The sequence below is a fragment of the Saccostrea cucullata genome, unplaced genomic scaffold (genome assembly GCF_032062105.1).
Source record: "Saccostrea cucullata isolate Sc308-1 unplaced genomic scaffold, CSIRO_AGI_Scuc_v1 ctg5916, whole genome shotgun sequence".
NCBI classification, from domain to species: Eukaryota; Metazoa; Mollusca; class Bivalvia; order Ostreida; family Ostreidae; genus Saccostrea; species Saccostrea cuccullata.
The window spans coordinates 20,384-31,413 of record NW_026929149.1 but is presented as its reverse complement, the minus strand read 5'-3'; the positions used below and the strand labels follow the sequence as shown (position 1 = coordinate 31,413).

At 33.1% G+C, this 11,030-nt stretch overlaps 1 pseudogene; it reads left to right on the top strand.

Moving 5' to 3' along the window:
• Window positions 1-6,659: 6,659 nt before the first annotated feature.
• LOC134279908 (eukaryotic peptide chain release factor subunit 1-like) lies at window positions 6,660-11,008 on the top strand (annotated as a pseudogene).
• The last annotated feature ends 22 nt before the right edge of the window (window positions 11,009-11,030 follow it).

Sequence of the window (11,030 nt, the reverse complement as noted above, 5' to 3'; positions counted from 1 at the left end):
GAAACTTGTGTGGAAGCATCCTGGGATAGCGTAGATTTAACATTCTCTAAATTATGACCTCTGGATGTAGGGAGGGTGTCAATAGCTATTGCAAAGGGGAAATCTGGTGAAGAATAGCATATCAAATGTTTCTCAGGTGAGTGATGTGGCCCATAAGCCTATTGTTATTTTTTAAACCCTTCTCATTCTAAATTGTTTTTATACCCTAGCTCTGAAGGAGAAGGGTATACTGTTATGCCCTAGTGTGTCTGTTTGTGTGTCATATAGTGGGATTCAATTTTGTATGAATTAAGGAATCACTGTCTAGTTAGTGTAGTATGCCGGGGCATCAACGATAGTGGGAAACATAGGATAATTTGCATAACGGGCGAAGCCCGTTTTGCATAAATTATCCCATGTTTCCCACTGTCGTTGATGTCCATGGCATACTACACTAACTAGACATTGACTCCTTATATTTCCATTTCATTGTGAAATAAAATTGTAGATTTAGACTTTGAAAATGTAGACTAATGGATTTAAATTACACGAGGACTTCCATGCCAATTTCAATAGTCCTCGCCCACTGACGTCAAACACAAAGGCAGCTGCACGAGATTTACATGCATATTTGGCTTCCATAGCGTCAGACACAGAGACAGATGCGCACGAGATTTGCATGCGTATTAGGCCTCCTTAGCTCCGGACCTATAGACCTGCCTAATTTACATTCCGGCCGAATTATCAAGAAATAAACTCCTGTAACTTTCAAAGAGGTATCACAGAGAAAAAATTAGAAATGGAAATATTCTGATGTCAACTTCCTGTTTCTCGATATGGCTGTCCATTCTGCTGCAGCTTTCTCAGCAACTATTCATTGCAGTTGAATGAAATTAAGCACATCTTTGTTTAGGTTTGTCATATACCATAGTGGAATTCACAGAAATTTGATGTCAACTTTTTAGGTCACCTGAGTAACTCAGGTGACCTATTGCTATCCGTTTTCGTCCGTCGTCGTCCATCGTCCGTCGTGTGTCGTGTGTTAACATTTGAACATTTTCAGCTTCTTCTCTATAACCACTGAACCAATTTCAACCAAATTTGGTATACAGCATCTATGGGTGAAGGGGAACAAAAATTGTGAATTTCATGGTCCCCGCCCCCCTGGGGCCTGAGGGGTGGGGCCAAAACCACTAAAATTAATGAAATCTTTAAAAATCTTCTTCTTTACTCCTGGACATCAAGCAAGGAAACTGTTGGCATGACTGTAATGAGCATTGAGTCCTCTACCAAAATTGTGAAATTCATGGTCCCAGGGTCAGGGGTTCTAGTGCTAGGGCGGGGCTCTGTAGATTATATAGTGAAAATGCATTATTTCTTTGAAAATCTGCTTCTCTGCTCCTGGGTATTAAATAAACTAACTAAGCACATAGTTATGATGAGCAAGAGTGCCTCTTCCAGATTTGTGAAATTCATGAAGGTCCTTAATCCTATGTTCAGATTATTGCCAATGCATATCAAATTTTCCATATGATATCCTCACTTACGTAGTTCAGAGAGAATTTAGCTCAAGTTTACATGTTATTAAGTTTTTATTTGTTTTTAGTTCACATAAGCCAAAAGTTGCATTTCAAGAGCTTAATTTTCTGATTGAAAGGTGTCTATTGTTGTCATTGTAGACTTTTCACATTTTTTTTCCCTCTTCTCCAGAACAACTGGAAAATATCAACCAAACTTCGCAAAAATAATCCTTGAATAAAGGGGATTAACTTTGTTCTTAAAGGGTCGCATCTTGAGGACCGAGAATCAAGAAAAAGAGAAAGGGTTGGTCTTAAGGTGTGGTTCCTTATTAATACATACTTATTTACCAGAAGTTGTACAGGGTGTCCCAGAATATATGATACCATTTCATGATTTTATAAAATATGATTTAATGAATATTGAATTACAACAAATGCGTACGATAAACATTGCCTGTACTGTTCAATTTTATTCAAACAAAGGTAAATATGGAAAAATAAATTAATAAATGAATCCATGTATTTGTATTAATTGATTCTTCTTTGTGTCATAGGCCTTTAAATAAGATAAGCAGACAAACTTTAGTAAAATGTTCTACTGATAAAAGGGTGTTTTTAATTACATTTATGAAATTCAGAGCCCAGGATCAGGGTTACTCAGGTGATTCTTGGATCTTTTATCTAATTAATATGGATTCAAAGTTTAGGATGTGGCTAAAATTGGGATCAAATGAATTAAAATCTTTTGAGAACATTTTTTCTCCAGAATAGCAAGGTCATTTTAGTAATATTTGAGTCAAAATTTAGTCATATTTGTAATGAAGTGTCCCCATTATGACTTGATTCCAGTTGAGTTAAATCATATTAAGTCCTTGTCAGAGGTGAGAGTATGGTCCATGGGCCTCCTTCTTGTTTGTTTGTTGTTGTTTGTTCGTTGGGTTTTTTTCTACACTTTTGGTGCATGCATACCAGTTCTTCATTTAAAAGAATTTTTTTTTTAAAGAATTTCAACTGTTTCCCAACTGATGAAGCCCGGACAGTTGAAAGTTACTTGTATATGTACATGTATTAATTGATAAACAAATGACACTGAGGATTTAATAGCAATTAGGTACATTTTCATATGAATTATATTCTAATAAATAACTCTCTATTCTCTAATTTTTTTCTACGTGTAGCCTCCTTGCTTATTGCTGTTTTTCATGCTATTTATCCTGCTTCTTGAAATATGAATACAAAAAGATGAAGATAAAATTACTAGATTAATTGTTCTTTTTATCCGTCTAAATATTCTTTTGTATATAGTTACATGTATGTAAAAATTGATGTGTTATGACCATATATACTAGTAGATAATTTTAATACAAAACTTTGTTAATGACCCAGATGAATTTATGTCTGTAATTTGAGAAGATTGCATATGATTGAATATTAAAAAAATCAATTTAAAACATTATTATAAACAAAAGCAAGATAAATTGAATACATGTGCATAAATGTATGAATGTATCAAATTATATTCTATAAAAAATTAATTTACTATCAGTTTATATTTTAACAATTTTGATGCTTTTACACTTATGCAATCAAGGGTGCAATTGATACATTCATACATATAGGGCAGAAACTCACTTGGCAGAATAAGCATAGTATTTAAGAGTTTAAATCCTTATTTTTAATTTGTCCTAAAATTCAGCATGTAATCTTATGATAATAAAGATATTTATCTTTTTGAAAAAAAAAAAATGCTGGCAGTGCCATGTGGGTCTTGGGGAGAGTTTTGAAATGCTGAACATGATATACATGTATCATTTGCAGGTGATTTTAGAAAATTTCCAACTTTGTTTTTTATTTCATTTTTCATTGATGATAATACAATTCTTTAGATATACTGAAACAGTCTTATTTTTATTTGAATATTAAGTATTAAGACATTTATCCATGCATTACTTTTTCTAGGGCACATTTCAGCATAATGCAAACTTGCAATTTCTAAACAATTAAGTCAAATATGCATAAACATGCAATGCTCTCAAAGCACATAAATTATAGTTCTTAAATTAATCACATATTGCAGAATAAGATTGGACATTTTGAAGAGATTACATCTGCAGGATCTAGTCTCTTAAGATTTCTTGAACATATATGTTAATCAGTGGTGATTTCAGAAAAAAAGACAGGCAGTCTTCCTTTCAAAGCAGTCAAAGAAGAATGCAACGCCATTAATTTGATTGAAATAAAAGTATGTAAGAGAATAAGTAAAATATACCTATAAACATTCAGTCCTAGATCTTGCACTTGCTGGGTTATCACAAGTACAACTTATAATTACACTGATTATAAGAATAAAATGTGTTTTTAAGGTTGATCTAATGTGTTTTTATGCTTAGTATGTACTTTGTCTCAATAAAAATATATGAAATCAAACTATGCTATTTTCATTTATTTTTAAGATAGATTTAATTGATAGGCTGCTTATAGATAATTACAAATATGCATAGCTCAGTGTTCACTATTGAAAATTTGAATATTTCACATTGATTTAATTGTCAAATACATGGATCACATATATAGGAAAATCTGAGACTTTTTAAAAAAAACATGTAAATGTGAATATTTCAGCCTGATATTTTAGCTTATTGGCATGTTTAAAATAACTTTTGATAGGTTGGTTGGTAGTCGGTCATGTAGATATTTCAGCATATCCTATTCAAGTTTGGTTTAGTCAGTCCATCCCGATTGGTGGGGCCATATGGCCATCTTAAAAAAAAAACTGTTTGGTTGCCTTCTCTGGAACAACTGGCTAATTATCGTCCCACTCTAAACTTTTTTCTATCCATTCCGAAAAATAGATTTTGAGATTTCAAAGGATTAAATTTTCTGTTAAAAAGAATTTTCTCACCAAGTATAAACCAACATATATTTTTTTTAAACTTCTGAATCAGGATAGGGCAATCAAACATTTTAAATTAAAGTTGGCCAAAGGTTTTTTTTTTTATAATTATATTTTACGTTACGAAATCCTTAGAAATTACCTTTTGAATGGAGTACTGCAACCAAGTTGTTTCATGTGAGTTATATAGCAAATGAATTGTGTGTTCATGATGAAATTAAGGACATTCTAAAATTTGAAAATTGCCTGAAAATGATTTTTAAAGGTAAAATAAAGACCTAGTTATAATTCTGAAGGTACATAATACATATGTATATATGTATAATTTTTTAACAGTGATTAAGTTCTTAACTAAAATTAAGGTACTTGCTCTTTTCTTTTTATAACATGAATGTACATATATTAACATGCAAGTGTTCATACTCACAAATGGCTAAAATAAAATTATTTTTTTCGCCAGTAGCGAAGTATTTGTCCTACAAGCTGTAGGGAGGAAAATAAAATGTGATGGCACATTGAGTTTAATTTTTAGGATGTATTAAATCTCCAAATTGGGGCTGTAAGACAAGAAAACATTTTAATTTTTATAGTTGCCTGTTGTTATAATTGTTTTCCTCATCTCACCCCAAAATCTCGACATACCCCGCAAAATATTTATTAAAAAGAATTTATTTATTTAATAATAAATTATTTGCTTGTTCCTTTATTTTCAATTAAACATAATGAACATGTCCCTAAATATTTTGGAAGACAAACTTTTCTGGGCTTAAAAAAAATAACCCACCTTCACCCCCTTAAAATACAGAGTTAATTTATTTATTTGTAAGCCCTATCCCCCCTTCCCTTTCTAAAAATACATATGTTAGTTGATTCAGTTAGATGAAGACCCTATATATATATCCGATCGTCCTACTACCCATAAATGGCCCCATACTCCACAAAACAGATTTTTAAATTTTATTTTAATATTTTACTTTGCTTGTTTTAAATAAAGCATAAAATATTACCTGTCACTGAGTATTTTGGAAGTCGTTTCTAGGCCTAATAAATTGAATACCCCCCCCCCCCTCCCTCGTCTATCACCCCTGAAATACAGAGTGATTATGTTGATTCATTATGTGTAGACCATATTTTGAAAAATAAAATACGTGGTTTTTCTTCAGTTATTTGTTATTTCACACTGTTTCAACGTATAATAGTGGTTTTAAAGCATATGTTATAAATCGGAAATAGTTGAGTTACTCAAGAATACGCTGGTTTTAGATACAATTTTGCGCATGCGCCTTTACACTTCCGGAATGAATCTCACCCGTCCCCGAGAAAAATTCAATCAAAAATAGTAAAAAAAAATAAAGGAACATTGTTTCTTACCGAAATCTTAACGAAATGATTTTGCCTTACCTTATTCAAAAAAATACCCCCATGCCACAACACCAGCCTTCACCTTGCCCTTCGGAAATGATACAAATGACGTCACCGGAAACTTACGAATTTTGACGAAGTTATGTCGGTTGCTTCCGTGAGACTCGGAAAACATGTTGCGGTGCATAGCAACATGGTGGCTAAAACATAGCAACAGCTTACTTGAAAAGAACGATTTAATGCAATCTCTTTTCCATAAAACTAGCGTTTGCGTCCTAAGTCAACAGAACTTTTTATCTGACGTCATACTTTCGTCACTTCAACGGTTCGGGTATTTCCGATTTTGTCGGAAACTTCCGAGAAGTTTGGAATCTCGATCCCGATGCTTGTGAAATGTTTTGTTTTATTCTTTTTGCTTTCTTTTTCTTGAATGATAGACAGTACATGTGTAGGTGATAGTAAATAAACTGCGCTCGCCCCAACGGTCACACCGTAAAACATATTACATGTATAAACTTAAAAACACAAGCAAACAAGTTTTATTTTATTTTCTTAACAAAATATTTAGAAGTCCCGAAACGTGTTAGCCCAAGTCCCGAAACGTGTTAACCCAAGTCCCGAAACGTGTTGTGAGGTCCCGAAACGTCGGGGTCCCGAAACGTCGCGGTCCCGAAACATCCAGAATTCGAACTGTTTCCTCGTAAAGTTAAATCCTTAAAACGTTTGAGAATATAAAACCCTTGTAAGGGATTTAAAGCTTTTATTTAACTGTGATGGAGGGTTAAGGATTGCGCAATACCTTGCACATGCAAAGACCAGTATTTATTAACAGTAGGTAAGGACAAAATCACTATAACGATTAAGTGGCAAGAAACTGAGTCATCGGGGATTTACAACTGTCAAAAATGGCAGAGGCTAAGAATGAGTTTGTTGCCTTTGCAAACTCCGATTCGGATGTTGAACTATATATGGAGAATGAAAAAACTTATCCAGAGTTTGGATAGTGCCAGAGGGTAAGATGCATGATATTGTCAGAGCTTTGGATATTGAAATTATTTGTTTACTGGTACTAACTTTCAGATTTGATTTACATTCCAAAGATGTTTCTAACGATAAAAACTAAAAAGAAAGCACACATATCTGTGACTGTGTACATGTATAATTATTAAATATTTATCATTTAAGCATACTTATTTTCTATACCTGTTTGTAGAAATGGAACAAGCATGATCTCTCTGATTATACCGCAAAATGGACAACTCCCAATTGTTAACAAAATGTTGACAGAAGAAATGGGAACAGCTTCACGAATCAAGAGCAGGGTGAATCGACAGTCAGTGCAGAGTGCAATATCATCAGTACAGCAGAGACTGAAACTCTATAAAGCAGGTAAAATAATCAGATAAACAATTAAATGCTGGTGATAAAAAAAAAAAAATCTTAAAATATGTAGTCAATTAAAAAAAATTATCTGTCGTACTTGAAAACGTCATCTGAAGCAGATGAAATTTTACTTAATGAATGATTCATCAATTATTTAAGTATTTTCAGATTAGTTGGCTTGCAGGGATAGATTTCAACCTTGATTACTAAACTAGTAATTGGATTTTGATTTGATGCTGTAATGTGCTGGTTAAAAATTGATTATTAAACAAATAAAATGTTTAATTTTTATTTTACAAACTTGTAGTTCCAAAGAATGGACTTGTGATTTTTTGTGGAACCATTATCACCGATGACGGAAAGGAAAAACTGGTGAACTTTGACTTTGAGGCCTATCGTCCAATCAATCGCTCCCTTTATCTCTGTGACAACAAGTTTCACACCGAGGTATGGAATTTATATTTTACATATACTGCAGATATATCTAGCTACTGTACTGATTTACATTAAAATTTTTGAGATGTCATGATACATGTACACTGAATTCTCAAATTTCCTGTTTAATTGATAAATTTATATATTTCTTTTGATTATATAAATTTTAGTTATTTTAACTTCAAGCGCTTGACATACTTTTAAAGTATTGAAATATGTTGTGTTTTTTAGCTGTTAAGGGCGTGACTAACCGACGACAGCAAATATGGTTTCATCATAATGGACGGGAAAGGCGCCCTGTTTGCAACTCTCTGTGGGGATCACAAAGAAATTATTCAAAAATTTTCTGTGGAACTACCACCAAAGCATGGTAAGGGATATGTTTTATAATATTGAATTCTGATAATCATATATTTAGAGGACACTCCTATCATATGATGCACTATGATTATGGAAGATGATCAATGTAAAGAAAAACTGACTGATTAATTTTCAACATTGAGTAAGAGTCTAACTTTTAAAGTGCAGTTTAATTCGTAAATTTAAAATTTCTTTCATTTTAGGAAGGGGAGGTCAGTCAGCTGCGCGAATGGGAAGAATAAGAATGGAGAAGAGACATAATTTTGTGAGGAAGGTTGCTGAGACTGCAGTCAAAGTGTTCATCACTGAGGACAAACCCAACGTCTCCGGTCTAATACTGGCAGGCTCCGCCCACTTCAAGGTCGAGCTCAGCCAAACTGACCTTCTGGATCCGGTAATTCCATTTGTTTCTAACTTTCATTTAGATATTTTTGCATTAGGCATGCTAATACCATGATCTCTGTAACTGTCTGGTTAAAAGAGAAAACCTACACTGGGGGCCAAAAAGGGGTCTTAGCTGAACTTGTTCTTTTCATTATGACAGAAAATTCACACAATTTCTTCCAATAAATACTGAATATACTTCATCCTTTGAAGGTTTGTCTATAAATTCATGTACATTTCTCTTGTTAATAGATGCAAATACTAGATAAGTACGTGTTTGCCAGTATACGGGTATTGTAATGAATATTGCTTCAGCAAAAGTCAAGCCAAATCCATTATGTATGTATTTCCTTTTGAATGGTAAATTGAATTTGTTTTCCAGAGACTACAAAAAGCAATCATTAAGATAGTTGACATTAACTATGGAGGAGAGAGTGGATTTAACGAGGCAGTCAATCTATCAGCAGATGTGTTGGGGAACATTAAATTCATTCGAGAGAAGAATCTTCTAGGTATGTTATATATGTAACTACAAACTACAGGGTTGATGTTCAATAATAGCATTTCAGATAGTACTGAACACTACTTTGTTCAATAGTTTTGCCAACATGAGATTGAATGTCCATATAAAAGAAGTTTACTTGCAATGTGATTGATTATATGGGGGGGGGGGGGGTGAACAAATAGGAGCAAATGCAGTATGCAGTACTGTTGACAGTAAAATATGCATGTAGCAAATATGCTTGTAATGAATTGGTGCTGATGGTGAAGTGTTATTATAAGGTCCAGCATAATTGTTCCAAGTTACATGTATTTTAATTCCTCAGTGCTAGAATTTTATGATTTGTTGACATCATCTGTAGATTTTCTTTCCTTGCTCTGCCTAACTGTTAAAAGCAGATGTGATAATCTTCTATTATAGACCACTACTTTGAGGAGATTGCTCAGAACACGGGGAAGTACTGCTTTGGAGTGGATGACACGCTGACTGCCCTGGAGGCCGGGGCCGTGGAGACATTGGTAGTGTGGGAAAATCTAGATGTCACTCGCTACGTCATGTCCAACCACAAAGACAACAGTACGTACCAGTAGTGAATAGTCGAATAAGATTGATTTTGATGAATAAGGGAGTTCTGACCATGGAAATACAGTGTGTATTGAAAATCTTCAAACTGTTTTAAATTATTATATCATATTTAATCTTTATTTGACAGGTAAAAGTACCCTGTTTTTGAAACCAGAGCAACAGAAGGACAGGACATTTTTCCTTGATAAAGAGGTAACACATTCTTCCAATCTTATTAAAATTAGATCTTTAATCCACCCAAAGGAGCAGAACAAAGATCTAATTTTATTAGATTGCACATTCTTCATAATACCCTAAATGTATAACCATTTTCTGTCAAATTTACCTCAAACATTGAACAGTAAATTTGAAAAATCAATTTTATTTTGTAGACTGGTGTCGAATTGGAAATAGTAGAGGAGATGTCATTGGTTGAGTGGCTTGTCAACAACTACAAGTCATTTGGTAACATTTTTTATAAAAATCATTTTTTATTAAATTTAAAAAGATCTGTATAATGCAATCCTCAGTAGCTCTCTTACTCCTTGATGAGCAATATGACATCAACCAGGACATATAGAGAAACTTACCCCTTAATTATAATTATATAATATTAAGCAACGTTTCCTCTTCTTCTAATATTCATGTCATTAGTAGGACAATGCATTAAACCTTCCAAAATCAAGTTAATTAATGACCAGTAAAAAAAATCTTTTACAATAGGTTCTCATCTTGAAATTGTGACAGACAAGACCCCAGAAGGAGCCCAGTTTGTGCGTGGTTTTGGTGGCCTTGGAGGTAAGGGGTATTGCATACTGGATATAAATAACTGTTGCTGGTAGAATTTGAAATTAGTTAATTGACCATTTTATATTGACCTATACATACAGCTGCACTTTAAATTAAATATGATTGCAATTCTGAATTGCAGTAAATGTTATCAAATTTATCAATTATTTTGCTGACTGTGAAAGAAGTTAAATGTATCTTATTTAATAAAATAGCACAATCACATGTATATATCACACCATTATTTTCAGAATGATAAACTTGTGTGCATTCTCCAAAAACTCCAACTTCTAAATTCATTAAATCCTTTGAAAACTCTGCTTTAATACTATGGCTTTCACCAATTTATGCACTGCTGAGAAAGAAATGGCTTTTTATCAGGAGTCCATGACAATTTTATGAAGAAACAGATGCTTTTTGTTATATTTAGAATTCTGTATTTACAGGATTGCTGAGATACAAGATGGAGTTCCAGAGCTCGGACGATCTCTCCGATCTGGACTTTGATCTGGATTTAGAGGACTATTAAAACAAACAACACGACTGATTGACGAAATGGAAACTTAATGACAATGTAATGATCAAGTCATATCTGCACTCTACATATTTTTGCTTTCTAGTGTGTCTTTGAATTATATGCATTTTTCATTGTCATGATTTTTTTTTACATTTATTTATATTTTTTCAGACACTGTACCCTTTCTTGGAGACCTTTTTCTCTGTAGCACCAAAAAAGTGAACTAAAAGAACTGTGTTTCTACTTGTGTATTTAATCAACATATACTTGATTCAACAATAAAATCTACTATTGCACATAACCTTTGTTTGTGTTGATCTTGGAACATTTGTGTTGATTTAA